General features: G+C 36.9%; 1 pseudogene; it reads left to right on the top strand.

The window, feature by feature from the left end:
* The first annotated feature begins 6378 nt into the window (after positions 1-6378).
* On the top strand, positions 6379-10561 carry LOC101720414 (leucine-rich repeat-containing protein 58 pseudogene; annotated as a pseudogene).
* Positions 10562-17412: the final 6851 nt, after the last annotated feature.

Consider the following 17412-nt stretch of genomic DNA (forward strand, 5'->3'; position numbering starts at 1 on the left):
AATTCATATGTATCTAGGAATCTCTCCAATTTATCTGTGTTTTTCATCTTACTAGAATACAGGTTTATAAAGTACATATGGATGATATTCTGGATTTCTGCGGGATTTGTTGTGATTTCACCCTTTTCATTCCTAATTGCATGGATTTGAATCTTTTCCTTTTTTGATAAGGCTGTCAATTTTGTTTAATTTTTTTAAAAAACAATTCTTTGATCAATTGATTCTCTGTACTGTTTTCTTAGTCTGAATTGTATTAATTTCTGCTCTGATCTTTATAATTTCCTCCCTTGTATGAGCTTTGAGCTTAACTTCCTCTTCTTTTTCTAGAAGTTTGAGGTTCAATATTAGCTTGTTTATTTGAGCTCACACTGTTTTTGTGATATTAGAATTCATCACTACAAATTTTCCTCATAGGACTGTTTTCATTGCGTTCCATAAGTTCTGGTACGTTGCATTGGCATTACTGTTTAATTTTAGAAATTATCTAATTTCTTCTTTAATTTCATCAGTGAATCACTGGTTGTTCAGGACAGTGTTATTTAATTTCCATGTTTATGCAGTTTGTATGGTTTCTTTTGCCATTGATTTCAAATTTCATTACACTATGGTCTGATAATATGCATGGGATAACTTCAATTCCTTCCTTGCATTAACTTAAACATGTTTTATGAGCTAGTATGTGGTCTATTTTGGAGAAGGTCTCATGTGTAGCTGAGAAGAATGTGTATTCTGATGTTTTGGGGTGAAACACTCTGCAGAAACCTACTAGGTCTATTTACTCAAATTTTGTTTCAGTTCTGATTTTTGTTGATTTTTTTTTTTGTCTAACTGATCTACTGTGATGGTGAGTTATTGAGGTCCCCCATTACAATTGCATTATTGCTTATTTGCTTTTTCATTTCCTTAATATTTGTTTTTTATCACTGGGTGTGATGGTATTTGACCTACTTTGTCTCTCTTTATCAGTCTTGGCTTGAAATCCACCTTGTCTGCAAATGGAATAGCTACTCCTACTCTTTTTCAAGGTTCCTATTTCATGGAGTATTGTTTTCTATCCTTTAACTTTGAGTCTATGAATTTCTTTTGAATCAAAAGTGTTTCTTGTATGCAACAAATTGTTGGATCTTGCTTCTTGATCTTTTCTTCCAGTCTGTTTCTTCTGTTGAGTGAACTGAGACCATTTACATTAGTGGTTATAACTGATATATGTTGACTTATCTTTGTCACATTATTTTCCAGTTGTTGATTCCCTTTCTTTCCCCCCTCTGTTTAATTACTTGCCTTGCTGGGTGGATTCATTCTGTTGGGGTTCATGGAGTTATAGTTCTCATTATCTCTTTCTAGAATATCCTTCAGAATATTTTGGAGTACTGGTTTTGTGGTCATGAATTTCTTGAGGTGTTCCTTGTTATGAAAGTATCTTAATTCTCCATCAATTTTGAAAGACAATTTTGCAGGGTACGTCAATCTTGGTTGGAGGTTGTTTTCTTTTAGGGGTTGAAATGCCTCACTCCAAGGTCTCCTTGACTTAATAGTTTGTGTTGAGAAGTCTGCTGTGATTCTGATGGGCTTTACTTTATAGGTGATTTGTTTCTTTTCTGTAATAGCTTTTAATGTTCTGCTCTTGTGTTGAAATTTTGGAATTTTGACTACTATATGCCTTGCTGTAGACTTTTTTCTTTTTTTGGTACCAGGGATCGAACTTGGAACCTTGCACTTGCGAAGCAGGTGGCAGAACTACTGAGCTAAATCCCCACCCACTGTAGACTTTTTGATCATAGCTAAATGGAGTTCTATATGCCCCACTTATCTGTATGTCATATTCCTTTTCCCTGCTTTGGAAATTTTGTGCCATTACTTCTGTGAACAAGTTTTTTTATGTCATTTTCCCTATCTTCTGCTTTTTCATTGACTGCTAAATCTTATGTTATTCTTCTTTGCATCATCTAGCAGCTCTTGGATTAATTTTTCATAGGACCTTGCTATTTTAAAAAAAAATCTTTCTTTTCATGTTCACTAACCACAATCCTGTCTTGTACATCTTATATTCTGTCCTCATGATTCATTCTGCTGTGTATAATTTCAATGGAATTCTTAAACTTCTAGAAATCAGTTTGTATCTGTTTCATAGATTTCATTTATTTCTTATGTTGACCATTTATGATTTTTATCATTTTACTAAGCATCTCTATTTCTTTAATCTGTATCTGCTCTATAGTCACTAACCATGTCCTTCATTAAGGTCAATTTCTCTGTAGTTATCTGAGAAATTATTTCAGTTTCAATTTTTTTTATAGCCTTATACATCTGCTTTGTTACTTCTGCTATTACTTCAAAGAGTCCAGGTGCATGGCTTTCAAATTGTTCCACCTCATTTTCCTCTGGGTTTGCCTTTGGCCAGCTGGAAGTCTAGGGTTGCATCTTGCTTCTATATGCTCTCATTTTCTATTTTTTTAGCTTAATTCCTTGGTTGATGCTTGTAAGTTGCTTATGGCTGGTAGCTTTATTGCTAATATCAAGAACCCTTGGGAAATAGCTACTCAGAGATGTCTTCAAGGTCTAGGTAATTTTTGGTTTTTTAGTTTGTTGCAAGATCCTACCTATTTAATTCATTTGGTATGAGAAGTTGCTGCCTATTTGGCTTAGCCCCTGGTTCTTTGGCACTGGTATTGTTTATGACCCTCAGGAAATCTCAGTCTTGGCATACCAGGAAGAAAAACTGATTAGAACAATTATATCACCTTGGTAAAGTAATATAATCAGCAATAATGATAGCATCAAAGAGCATAGAAAATGACAAACTGGTAACTATTAATTTGCCACCTTCAACTGTAGGAACTGGATTTGTGGTTATATAACAAAATCTAATACAAACCAGAAAATTTCATATAGTACATATGCCCTTATCATGATGATTTTACCCAAGGGAGAAGATTTAAAAGGGGTTATGTGAAAAAATAGAAAAATAGGAGAAGAGTAAGAGATTAAAAGCAAAACTGGAAGACAAAAGAAGATTACACAAACTGGGAAACTGGTGAAGAAGACAGGATGGGAAGAGAGAAGGAAGAAACAAAAACAAGGGCAGAATAAAACAACCACAAAAAAATAGAAATAATGTTCACACTCATATAACAAAAGAAAACGATTAAGAAAAAAATTAAAAAGGAAGAAAAAAAAATGTCATGTTCAGTGTGTGTCTTTGCTGTCACTGGTAAACAAAATGGGCAGACAGAGCCCAGATCCATGTTGATTAATCCCAGCAGGCCAGCAGTAAATTTATGGTAGGGTAGAGGATAATCCCAGCAAGCCTGAACTTTTAGTTCCCTTGAAGTTCAGCCTGGTTTCTGGCTGTGATGCTAGAACTCAAGTTATTCAGCCTTCTACACCCCTGGTTCCTCCAGCCAGCTTGAACTCACCTTCCTGCTGGCTTAAAGTCAGCTCCTTGACCTCCAATCAACCTGAACTCAATTCCACCTCACCCTGATACCAGGAGCCTCAAGATGGAGCCAACCCACAGCTGCTCTGAATTCTGAGCTCAATTGTCCCCTCTCCAAAATGGCAACCAGCAAATTGCCCTCTCCTGGGGGATGTCTGATTGCAAATAACTCACCAGACTCTGAAGTCTAGTGTGTCCATTGTTCTGTTCCAATGATGTGTTTCTCTGTGGAGGCCTCTGGGGTTGCCAGTAGTCACCATGTGTCAGCAGGTTTGAGCTGTCCCTCCCAAGTTGTGTGCCAGGGATCAGGGAGAAAAATGCCACTTGCCCCCTCCTTCTTGTGCATTGAATTCCATCTCTTCACTTTCCCCATGGGCTTCAATTCTCATTTCAGATCCTTGCTGGGTCCTGGGAACTCTCTTCCCTCCTTCTCTTCCTTACTTTGCTATATTCTAGCATCTGGACCCTAAATCTTGGAGAGGCTGTTTCTCTGCTGTTCACCGCTCTACCCACTTCCTGGAAGTCAAAACTCATCATTGCACAGCTTCAGTGTCTCTCAGAGTTCTTCCCATGCAACTTGTGTTACGGCTTCATGTGCTGCTGTGATAACTTTGGCTGGACTTACCTCCTGGGGGTACCTTGCTGAATCCATGGGCACAACACAAGTGGCCTAGTTTATAGTTCTGAAAGAATGAAATCTTACATTTTGAGAGTCCATTGTTTCCATCTCTGATGAGGTCTTAATGTAATTCTGGTAGAAGTACATGCAGGAGCAAGAGGTCACATCATTAAATAGGAAGACAGAGAGTTTAGAGTTCAGACTCACTTTTATAGCAACTTACTCTCTTGACCTCACTCAGAGGTCCCATAAGAATTACCTTAATTCTTTCCAAGTACAGCTTCCCCAAAGACCAAATGAACTCCTGCTAGTCCTATATCTTAAAGGTTGCATAGTATCTCCAACAGCATCAACCTGGGAACCAAGCTCCTAATATAAGAATCACTAGAGGAGAAACTACATAGAAGCCTTATTGCTATGTAAAGTACAAAAGTTATCTATATTATGTTGTTTATTGGAAAATATCTACTTAGTTGCATAGAAATGATGAATAAAAAACATGATATGTGTTACTTCCAGATGGTACATATGGATAAGGTGAAAAGATTGCATGTGAGAATTGGGTAGAAGGTTTGGAGTAACACTTCTCTTTCTATGTAGTTTTATTTATGGCTTTGGATTCACATAAACATTTCAAATATTTTTAAAGCAGTACCAATAAAGATGGGGTAAATAAAAATTCAAATGGAATATAAGCAGAAATCAACATCAATAAAAAACTATGAAGTATTTCAAATGAATAAAATCTCACTCTGAAGAGAATAGAGGAAAGCAACTAACACCATTAAATTATTAATGCTGTATTTTAACTAAACACCTTCAGTCTACAGAGAAGGGGGGGGGAAGAGGAGGTGAAGGAGGAGGAGAAGGCATGGAGCAGTTGATGCTGTGAACTACAACAACTGGTGAGTCTCTGCTGTCCTAGCATCCACTGGAGAAGGAGCTTGGCCAGATACCATTTTAGGGAGCCACCAACTAAACCTGGAACTCAGAGCAGCCATGGGTTGGCTCCTTCTCAGGGCTCCCAGTGATTAGGTGAGGCACAACCATGGGAGACATCCAGGGTCCAGGAGCTGAGGTCAGGATTACAAGAGAAACCCAGAGTGTTGTAGGCTGAACAACTCAGGCCCCAACACCCCAACCAGAGGCCTGTATCAGCCTGAACTTCTGTGAGGTTGAAAGCACTAGAATCAGTAACCCACCCTAATCCTCCTGCAAGTTTGTGGGGATCATCCAGGATGGATCTGGGCTCCACCTGCCTCCTTTGTTTACCAGAGACAGAGACATGCCCTGATACCACAAAACTGAAGACCCCAGAAGATAAGCAAAGTCTTAATATCACAAAGAAATTTCTTTTTTTTTTCTTTTTTTTGTTCTCTTTGCTTTTCTTTTTTCTTGATTGTTTTCATTTTTCATGAGTGTGAACCTTGTTTTTAGTTTTTTTGAATTTGTTTATTTATTTATTTTTCATTTCTTTCCCTCCTGTCTTCTGAATCAGTTTCCCAAAGCTTGGGTAATCTTTCTTTGTCTTTCAGCCTTGCTTCTAATCTCTTTCTCTTCTTTTATTTCTCTATTTTTTCTTCTTATCCCTTTTAAATTTTCTACCTTAAGGGTAAAATTACTCTATTTATAGGATCTTTACTGTATATGATATTCTGATTTGTTTTAGATTTTGTTATATAACTATAAATCTTGTACCCATGGTTTAAGGAGGCAAATTAACAATGAACTACAGTTTGTCATTTCTTAAATTGTACTTGACGCTATTGTTATTATTGACTGTACTGCTTTAGCCAAGGTCACATATTTGTTGTGATCAGTTGTTCTTTATTGCATACCAATTTGTACATTTTCTGGGGGTCGTAAATAATACTATATTCCAGCACTAAAGAAATGGGTACTAGGGCAAATACTCAGCAACTTCTCATTCCTGATAAATTGAGGAGGCAGAATCTTGGGAAAGACTCAAAAGCTAAAAGGCAGTTATGCCTAGAAGATAACTTTGAAAAGTAGCTATTTCATAAGGAGTTCTCTATACTAGTAACATAGCTACCTACCATAAACAATTTATAAGAATCAATGCAGAAAACAAATTTTTAAATTAAAAAATGAAAATATATGGAAGCAAGATGCAGCCTCAGACCTCCAGCTACCCAAAACAAATCCAGAGGCATTGAAGTGGAAGAAATAAAAAGCCACACAGGTGAATTTTTCTGAAATGGTAGCAGCATAAGTAAAAAAGCAGAAAAATGAGTTTTAAGAAAAAAACAAATAAGAAATATATTCACAGATAACTAAAGAGATGATGACTATAATGAAGGACATGGTTAGTGAATTTACAGTAGATACAGACAAAAAAGAGGAGCTTAGGAAAGTCATGGAAACCATGAGTACCCAACATAGGAAAGAACTGGCTTTCATGAAACAGATATCCAGGCGTTTGAGAACTCTGTTGAAAGTATGCACAACAGAATTGACTAATGTGAGGACAAAACTTCAGACCTAGAAGAGAGATTTGCAATTAGCAATTATCAAATGAGAGACTTCTTAAAAATAGCAAGGTTCCATAAAAATCTATCCAACAGCTGCTAGATGATGCAAAGAATAACATAAGATTGATAGGAATCAATGAAAAATCAGAAGATAGTCCAAAGAGAATAAAAAACCTGTTTACAGAAATAATGACAGAAAGCTTCCCAAGCAAAGAAAAAGATTTTGACATAAAGATAAGCAATGGATACACAACTGCAGTTATCCATGATCAGAAAACAAAACCTACAGGAAGTCATATAATAATCAAGATTCCAAAAACTCAACACAAGAATAGAATATTAAAAGCTGTTAGAGAAAAAAAACCAAATCATCTATAAGGCAAAACTTATTAGAATCACAAGAGTCTTCTCAACACAAATACGTAATCAAGGAGAGCTTGAAGTCAAATATCTCAAGCCCTAACAGTAAGCAACCTCCAACCCAGAATGATGTACCCTGCAAAACTATCTTTCAAAATTGATGGAGAAATAAGATACTTCCATGATAAAGAATACATGAAGAAATTCATGACCAGCAAACCAGCTCTCAAAAAAGTTCTGAAAAATACACTAGAAAAAGAAAACAATGACAGCAATTCCATGAATTTCAGTAGGTTAAATCCACCGACAAGGAATGCAGTTAAACAGAGGGGAAAGAAAGGGAATCAACAGAAATATAGCATGACAGGATAAGTTAATATATATCAATTATAACCACAAATGTAAATCATGCCAATTTACCAATCAAAAGAAACAGAGTGGAAGAATGTATCAAGAAACAAGATCCAAGGGGCCAGGGATGTAGCTCAGTGGAACAGCATCTGCCTGGCAAGACTGAGGCCCTGAGTTCAATTCCCAGTACCAAAAAAAGGGAAAAGAAACAAAATCCAACAATATCCTGCATACAAGAAACACATTGAACTCAAAAAGAAATTCATAGACTGAAATTCAAAGAATGGAAAGCAATATACTATGCAAAAGGAAACCAGAAAAAAGCATGAGTAGCTATTCCATTTGCAGATAAAAATTGATGAGAAGAGACAAAAAAGTACAATACATACTTGTCAAGGGAAAAATCCAAGAGAAAGACATAACAATCATAAATATGTATGCATCAAATACCACTGCAACCAACTATATAAAAGAAACTTTAATTGACATTAAAAAATCAAGCAAGCATTAATACAATTGTAATGGGTGATCTCAATAACCCCACTGTCACAAAATAAACAGATCAACTATACAAAAAAATCAACAAAGAAATAGCAGAGCTGAATCAAACTTTTGAACAAATGGACTTATTATATATCTACAGAGTGTTCCAACCTACAGCAGCAGAATATACATTCTCATGAGCTGCACATGGAACTTTCTCCAAAATACAACATAAGAGCCCATAGAACATGCTTAAGTTATTGTAAAGAAACTGAAATTATTCTATGCATATTATCAGATCAGGGTGTAATAAAATTGGAAATCAATGGCAAAAGAAACCACAAAAACTTCATAAACATGGATAACCAATAGGTCACAGGTGAAATTAAAGAAGAAATTAGACAGCTTCTACAATTAAACAATAATGCCAACAACATACAGGATCATTTGAAACACAATGAAAGCAGTCCTTTGAGAGAAATTTGTAGAAGTGAATTCCCACATCAGAAAAACAGACCAAGCCCAAATAAATAACCTCATGTTGAAACTCAAGCTTTTAGAAAAAAAAAAAGTGAGTTAAACCCAAATCAAGCATGAAGGAGGAAATTACAAATATCAGAGCAGAAATTAATGCAATTGAGACTAAGAAAGCAATATAATCAATGAATCGAAGAGTTGGTTCTTTGAAAGATCAAATAATATAGACAAATACTTATCCAACCTTGTCACAAAAAAGGAAAGAAAAGACTCAAATAGATGCAAATAGGAGTAAAAGGGATGAAATAACAAAAGATCCTGCAGAAATACAGAAGATTATCAATGTCTACTTCAAGAACCTGTACTATAATGAAATGGAAAAGGCAGAATTGGACATATTCCTGCATACATATGAATTACCAAAACTGAATCAAGAAGATACAAAAAAAAATTCTAAAGAACCCAATATCAGTCAGTGAAATGGAAGAAGTAATTTTAAAAAAATTTCAAGAAAGGAAAACTGAGGTCTTGATGGATTCACTGATGAATTCTATAGGAAGTTTAGAGACGATCTAATGCCATTACTCCTGAAACAATTTAATGAAATTGAAAGGGAAGCAATACTCCCAAATTCATTCCTGGAAGCAAGATTTACCCTGGTACCAAAACCAGAGAAGGATCCAACCAAAAAGGAGAACTACAGGCCAATTTGCTTAATGAACATAGATGCAAAAATCCTCAGTAACATACTGGCAAACACAATATAGCAAATCTTTAAGATGTTCATACACCATGACCAAGTAGAATTCATCCCGGGGATGCAGGGATGGTTCAACATATGCAAATCAATAAATATAATAAACCATGTTAACAGAACTGAGAACAAAAACCACATGATCATCTCAAGAGATGCAAAAAAAAATCATTTGACAAAGCCCAACACCTATTCATGATAAAAATCATACAGAACATTGGAATAGTTTTTATCTCAATATAATAAAGGCCATCTATGACAAACAACAAGCAACAGCATCATTCTAAATGGTCAAAACCAGAAAGCTTTCGCTCTAAAATCAGGAACAAGACAAAGATATTTGCTATCATCTCTACTATTCAATATAGTTCTGAAAACATTATCTAGAACGATTACACTAGAGAAAGAAAAGGAAAACGGGCAGGTTCCGGGGAGCCGCCAAGCTCGGCGGAAGGCTGAGCTGGGCGACTGAGTTGGAGGAGGCTGGGGCGGCTGTGGCCGTGGCCAGAGTGGCAGAGCTGAACTGGTCCCACCTTAGCGTGTCCAGTGAAACGGTGAAGTCCGAGCGGGAGGCGCGCAGCGAAGAGCGGCGCGGCTCGCAGGAGGCGCTGTTGTGGCTCCTGCTGCCCCATAACCGTCTGGTGTCGCTGACGCCAGCGCTGGGCAGTGGCTTCCCGCACCTACAGCTGCTAGACGTGAGTGGCAACTCGTTGACCGCGCTGGAACCCGAGCTGCTCACGCTGAGCGGCCTGCGCACGTTGCTGGCCAGGAACAACCGGCTGGGTGGGCTGGGCGCACAGCCCAAAGGTCTGGTCCAGTCGCCGCTCAGCCGCAGGCTCCAGGTGCCCAACCTCAGGGGCAACTGCTTCCAGGAGAACCCTGCCTCATTGCTGGGGCTGCCAGCGCTGCAGACCCTCAGGCTGGGCCTCAACCAACTACAGAACATCCCGGCCAAGATAGAGAACTTGCAGAGTTTAGAGTGTTTATGTCTTGGAGGAAACTTCATCAAAGAAATCCTACCAGAATTAGCAAACTTGCCTTCTCTGAATTACTTGGTATTATGTGACAACAAAATCCAAAGTGTGCCTCCTCAGCTTTCACAGTTGTATTTACTTCGTTCCCTCAGTCTCCACAATAACTTGTTGACATACCTGCCCTGAGAGATCCTCAACCTCATTCATTTGGAAGAGTTGAGTTTACAAGGAAATCCACTCGTTGTTCACTTTGTTAGAGATTTAACCTACCACTGTCCAACTCTCCTGGAATTAGCTGCGTGGACCATTAAGATGTGAAATATTTCCTAAAAACCCTATGATCTTCCTGGGAATCTTCTTAAATACTTGAGTTCAGCCAGCAATTGCCCAAACCCAAAGTGTGGTGGAGTCTACTTTGACTGTTGTGTCAGACAAATTAAATTTGTGAACTTCTGTGGGAAGTACCGCCTCCCGTTGATGCACTACTTATGTTTGCCAGAATACTCTTCTCCCTGCAGTTCTGCCTCACACAGCTCCACGTCCCAGAGTGAGTCTGACTTGGAAGACGAAGCTAGTGTTGCTGCACACAGAATGCAGAAAGTTCTTCTTGGTTGAACACAAGTGCAGGGTGTTGTGAAGTACTAAAAAACTGAGCAGAGGTGATTGTAAAACAGCATAGAGCTTAAAGTTGATTATTTTCATCTTGTGTGTCCATGAAAGAGTTAGTGATGTTAAGTTTCATCTACCAATGAGTTTCATCTACCAATGAGTTCGTTTCCGTGTTTGGATTCTTTTAATATAACTTACTCTGAATGGCAGTTCCAATTTTGGTTGGTGGCAGTTTCAATCAAGTTTTGCATGAATCTCTCAGCAGAATGGTACATTCTGAACAGTGTTATACTAAGCCACCAGGACTGTAATTGGTGGTGATTGAGATGAAGAAAGAAATTGTCAACACTGTAATTATTAGCAGAGTTGTCATTGGGTTTCGATTGAACACTATATCATAAACAGGATTCACTCTCTCCATGTATTGCCCGTGTTTTAGATTACAGACCTCTTCAGGTGTGTTCACAGATGGTTAAATAGGACCTAAACCTTTGTGACAAGCTAAGTGGTACATTAAGGAATGTTACTTTTAAATGCGATGTTTAACTCTTTTGTTCTCCTTTGTTTTATATGATTGTTAATAACTTTAATCCAGCAATGACTGTAGCAGTGCCTTAATGCTAACAAAGTTATAGAAGCTTATTCAGGAAAAAGTGCCAGAGCAGTGTACAAACTGACATATTATGCATAAAACTTTAAAATGTACATTAACAGAACTAGAACCAGGTTAACAACTGTGTATCTAACAATTGAACTCATGGCCATCATAACTTCATTTTTTACTTAAATGTAACAGTGATCCCTTGTGAACAAGTTGCTTTTACACTTAATGGGGAGCCACAATCTTAATCTGTTCATTGTAAAACAGAACATTAGTTTTTTAACAGAAAACTCTAGAAGAGATATAAGCTAGGGAATCTTCTTTATATCTTGCATTAAATAAATGGGAAAAAGTTTAGAATTTTAAATAATCAAATATGACTCTTTTGTGTTAGGTACTAAATATAACTTTCCCTACACTTGAAGAAAAAAAGAAATCAACTAGAAAAACGTGCCAGTGGATCAAAATAAAGTTGAAAGCAGGGATTAGTGTGTTCATGCACAATAATGCAGTTTCCAAAACTAGTTTAATCATGGAGGATTTTGAAAATAAAATATAGATAAAATTTTTTTAAATGTGTTGTACCAACAGGGGAAAAGAATTCACAAATTTTTGCCATTAAAAATTATCAATTTGACCAGGACAGGGTGAGGAGGACCCCCATCACCCGGGCAGGCCCACCAGCTGACGGCTGGGCTGAACGGAGCCTGTGGGGCCAAGTGGGGCTGAGCGGTTGCAGGCTGACCGGGACCTGCTTGCTCTGGCTTACTCCACCAGCTTTCCAGCAGCCATCAAGACAGGGTGAAGAGGACCACCCCAGGGAGGCCCACCAGCTGATGGCTTGGCTGCACAGGAGCCTCCAACAATACATCCCCCTGCCACCTCTGTCCTTTTGGCTGTGCAGCTACTTGGTTATACACTGCAGAGGCACAGGGGGACTAAAGCCATTGTCCTCAGCTCCAGAAGTGAACAATAGAGAAAGTGCCTGTCTCAGGCTCCCTAATGAAAACAAGCCCACTGGAAGAGTGAAGGGAATCTGCAATAAAGACACACCAGACCACCATGATTGGTAAATTGGAGGGATTATCAGCTCCCATCAGAACCTGGACTTTCTTCAGGGGAAGAGCAGCTGAAACCTGCGGTAGAAACTTGCAGAGTGCAACCCTGCAGGAGGACAGGGAGCTCAACTTGGGACATGCAACCAGAAATCTGCCTGAATCTCACTGGTCTGGGACTACCTTACTGAGATTCAGTGACTTATAACTGCACACTGCTGCCCACATGGTCTATTGTGACAGCAGAGACACACCTTGAAGGAGGCCTTTTATTTTTTAAAGGTGATAGATAAATAACTACCACAAATTGTCATTCTTTAAGAGATATTTGATGCTGTGGTGTTGCTGATTGTATGACTTGGGCTAAGGTGTCATGATTGATCTAAATAGTTTTCCTTCCTGGTATAATGAAAATGAGATAGACTCAGAGTCATTAGAGACTCAAAACCTAAAGACTAGCTATATCTGGTAGACACCTCTGAGAAGCAATAATTCCATAAGGGTTTTAAATAGATCAACAAAGATACATACAGTAAACAACTTCATAATATCAACCCAGGAACTAAATCAGGGACAGTACCAAAATCAAAAATGAGAAGGCATTTAAGCAAGTCACAAACTCAGACTTCCACCCCACAAAAGGCAATTTCTGGGGGAAGTGAGGTGCAAAAGTCTGATAACCACCTGGACACCCTGAACTGATAGCACAGGAAGTAACAAAACAGATGAATGAGGCTCTAGAAAAATTCAAAGCAGAAATAATCTCCCAGATAAATACAGAGATGGTGAGCAGAGTGAAAGACATTATTAGAGGCTCTAGAACAGAAACTGATAAAAAAAATAGACCGGCTCAGAAACATTCTGGAAGCCAGGAATGCCCAACATAAGAAAGAAATGGAAACCATGATCTCTCAACATAAGAAAGAAATGGAATCCATGAAACAGATTCAAACAGATATTTGGAAGTTTAAAAACTCCATTGAAAGGATGCAGAGCAGATTAAGAGAATCTGAAGATGAAATATCAGATATAGAAGACAGGATTGTGGTGAAGGAACATGAAAACAGAGATTTCTTAAAAATAGTAAGGGACCATGAGAAATCAATTCAACAGCTGCTAGATGATGCCGAGAAGAATAACATAAGACTGTTAGGGGTCCACGAAAAAACAGGAGAAAGTACAATTGACATAAAAAACACTGTTCACAGAAGTAATAGTGGAAAACTTCCCAGACAGAGGTGGAGAATTGGACATACAGATAAGTGAGGCATATAGAACTGCACCCAGCCATGATAAAAATAATCTACACGTACATATATAATAGTCAAGATCCCAGAAACCCAACAGAAGAACAAAATCCTACAGGCAGTTAGAGAAAAGAAACAAATCGCCTATAAAGTAAGCCCATCAGAATCATGGCAGACTTCTCAACACAAATCCTCAAATCAAGGAGAGACCGGAGTGAAGTATTTCAAGCCGTAAAAGAAAATAACTTCTAACCTAGACTGTTGTATCCTGCAAAATTATCTTTCAAAATTGATGGGGAAATTAGATACTTCCATGACAAAAAACAACTGAGAAATTTCATGAACACCAAACCAGCACTCCAAACAATTCTAAGCAATATCCTAGAAAAAGGCAACGAAGGTCACAACTCCATGAGGCTCAACAGAGGGAAGTCACCAGACAAGGTAAGAAACTAAAGGGAAAGAGAGAAAAAGAAATAAGAGACAACAACAGTAAAACATCATGACAAGGATGAGGCAATATCTCTCAATTATAACCCTCAATGTTAATGGCCTCAATTCACCAATCAAAAGAAGTAGACTGACAGAATGGATTAAGAAGCAAAATCCAGCAATATGCTGTATACAAGAAGCACACCTAACTCAAAAAGAAATTCATAGACTGAAAGTAAAAGCATGGAAAATGGCTCTCCACACGACTGGAACCCAGAAAAAAGCAGGGGTAGCAATCTTATTTGCAGACAAAGTAGATTTCAAACCAAAACTAATTAAGAGAGACAAAGATGGTCATTACATCCTTGTGAAAGGAACAATCAAAGAGGAAGAGATGACAATCCTAAATATATATGCACCAAATACTAATGCCCCCAACTATACAAAATAAATATTAATGTACATGAAAAACCGAATAAGCACTAATACAGTTGTAGTAGGGGACCTCAATACCCCACTATCACAAATAGACAGATCATCTAGACAAAAAATTAACAACAAAATTCTAGAACTGAACCAAGCTATTGAACAAATGGACTTAATAGACATTTACAGAGTGTTCCACCCCACAAAATCAGAATACACCTTCTTTTCAGCTGCACATGTGTCATTCACCAAAATAGACCACATGCTACCTAGTAGGACATGTCTAAGTCAATGTAAAAGAATAGAAATTGCCCCCTGTATGTTATGAGACCATAGTGCAATAAAATTGGAGATCAATAACATGAGAAACTGCAAAACTCCCACAAACACCTGGAAATTGAATAACACCCTCCTGAACAAACAATGGGTCACAGAGGAAATTAAGAAATTAAAGAGTTTCTACAAGTAAATGCTAATGCCAGTACAACATACAGGAATCTGTGGGACACAATGAAAGCAGTTCTATGTGGGAAATTCATAGCAGTGAATGCCCATATTAGTAAAACAGAGAGAACTCAGATAAATAATCTAATGCAGAACCTCAAATTCCTAGAAAAAGAAAAGAATAACAAACCCAAATCCCATGCAAGAGAGGAAATTATAAAGATCAGAGCAGAAATCATTGCAATGGAAAATGGAAATGAAGTATGTAAATAGGGAAGGGTTTAGGGGTGAAGGGTGCACAGGTAATGGGGAAAAAATAAGAACCAAAATACATCATGTACAGGTACAAGCACCCAAAGATAAATCTAAATGTATTGTATACCTAAAATGCACCAATAAAAGAATTTAAGAAAAAAAAAGCAATTATCAATTTTTGTTAAGTACTTTAATATAGAGTAAAAATTTAATAATAGTGCAACTATAAGTCACTATTGTAAAATACACACTAGTAATCAACCGTAATAATGTGATGGCTAGTTGGTAAATGTTAAATATACAGTAATATACAGGTCAGATTGCATTAGAGCATCTGGTAATCACTTTTTAAATTTATATTTACATTTAATAGCTTATATTATAATTCCCCCCCCCATTAAGTTTATTGGTACATTTTAAGTATAAAATACATTTACATACATCATTGGGATCTTGTACCTTTACATGATGTATCTTGGTTCTTATTTTTTTCCCCTTCCCCTGCCCTCCCTTCACCCCCTCAACCCTTCCCCATTTGCAAAGATTTTGTTTCCATTTTGGTTTCTTTTCTCATATTTTTTCTTTTCCCTTCTTTCCTTTTCCCTACCCCTCCAACTTCCCCTGCTCCTTTAGATCTTTACTTCCTATTACATAATATCAATTATACATTTTTAAAATTAAACTATCAAGACCTAGGAGATACTACCACAGATTTTACAGAATTTAAAAGGATATAGAAAGCATATTCCAAAAATCTGTTTTGAAATAAATTTGACAACTTCTAAGAAGTACCTTGGAAGACAAATTAATGAAACTAACTCTGGAGGAAATATAAAATTTGCATAGCACCTATTAAATCAAGTATATTACTCACTTGAAAACCTACCTATATAACAACAGCAGGCTCATATACATTTTAACTGATAAATTATATCAAACATTTAAAGCAGAAAAAAAAAGAAACACTTCTCCCCTCATTTTAGGAACTCAATATTATGCTAATCTTAAAACTGGATAAAGATAATAGAAGAAAAAAGTATGAACATAGAAATTTGTTTAACAAAACAAACTTAGAAGTCAGATCTGGCAGGATGTAGAAAGTGGTTTTATTATAGGGATGGCAGTGTTGGTTCAGGATTGGAAGATCCACCCCCAAAAGTCATCATTTTAACAGAGGAAGAAAAAGCCATATGATCCTGTCACTAGTTGGAGAAAAAGTATTGGACCAAATTCTACAGCTGTTCATGGCAAAAGCTATCAGGAGACTAGAAGTAGAACAGAACCTTCCCAACAGATTAAAGATATGTTCTCCATACTTCCAGTGAGAATGCCTTATATGAATGGAGAAGCTACAATGCTTTCTCCTTAAGGTGGGGAACAAGGGCAGATATGCTTACTCTTCATCTGTCCATTAAACTTTGAAACATAGGCCCAACCAAAATAGTCTGGCAATAAAATGGCACAATTAGGATAAGATTGACAAGGCAGAAGCAAAATCTTTATATGTAGATGAAATGATCATCTACAGAGAAAATACTAAGAAATCTCTAGGAGCCCCTAGAACTTGTACTTGAATTTAGTAAGATTAGAAAACACAAGGTATATATGAAAATTCAGGTCTAAGTATACTTGCTATAAATGAAGAATTGGAAATTGAAATTTAAAAGTTATGTAGGAGTACAAAGGACCTAGAAAAGTAAAAAGAAAAAGAAAAAAAAACTGTTGGAAGACATTTAGTACCTAATTTTAAGACTTCTTCTAAAGCTACAGTAATCAAGGCAGTGTTGGTGTAAGGAAAGACCTATAGATCATTGGAATAAAACAGAGAATCTAGAAAAAGAACCACACATATATGGTCCACTGAGTTTTGAAAGATTATTTAATATTAACATTTTATAGAATATAAATTCAATTTAAGAGCCGAGTAAAAGACAATGTTTTCAGCAAACAGCACTAGAACACCTGATATCCGTATATAAAAAAATTAACCTCAACCCTTTATTTCCATACATAAAAATAACTTGAAAGAATCTATGAACCTAAATATGAAAGCCTAAAAGTATAAAACTTTAAGAAGAAATGATAAGGGAAAATCTTTATGAATTTAGGGTAGGCAAGAACTACCTAGGATACAAAAAACATGATGTATAAAAGAAAAAAAATTGATAAATGAGATTTCATCAAAATATAGTACTTTAAATGACATCATTAAAATGAAAAGTAGTCCTTAAACAGACCATAATTACAATGCATATAACCTATGACCAGAACATATAAAGAACTCTTACAGATCGTTAATAGACAACCCAATTAAAAAGTAGACACAAAATGATGATAAATAGCCAGTGCAGCACAAGGAAAGGTGTGCAACTCTAGAATCAGAAAAATACTAATCAG

This window comes from Heterocephalus glaber, unplaced genomic scaffold, assembly GCF_053883595.1.
Source record: "Heterocephalus glaber isolate CG9 unplaced genomic scaffold, H.glaber_assembly_v1.0 deba00001613, whole genome shotgun sequence".
NCBI classification, from domain to species: domain Eukaryota; kingdom Metazoa; phylum Chordata; class Mammalia; order Rodentia; family Bathyergidae; genus Heterocephalus; species Heterocephalus glaber.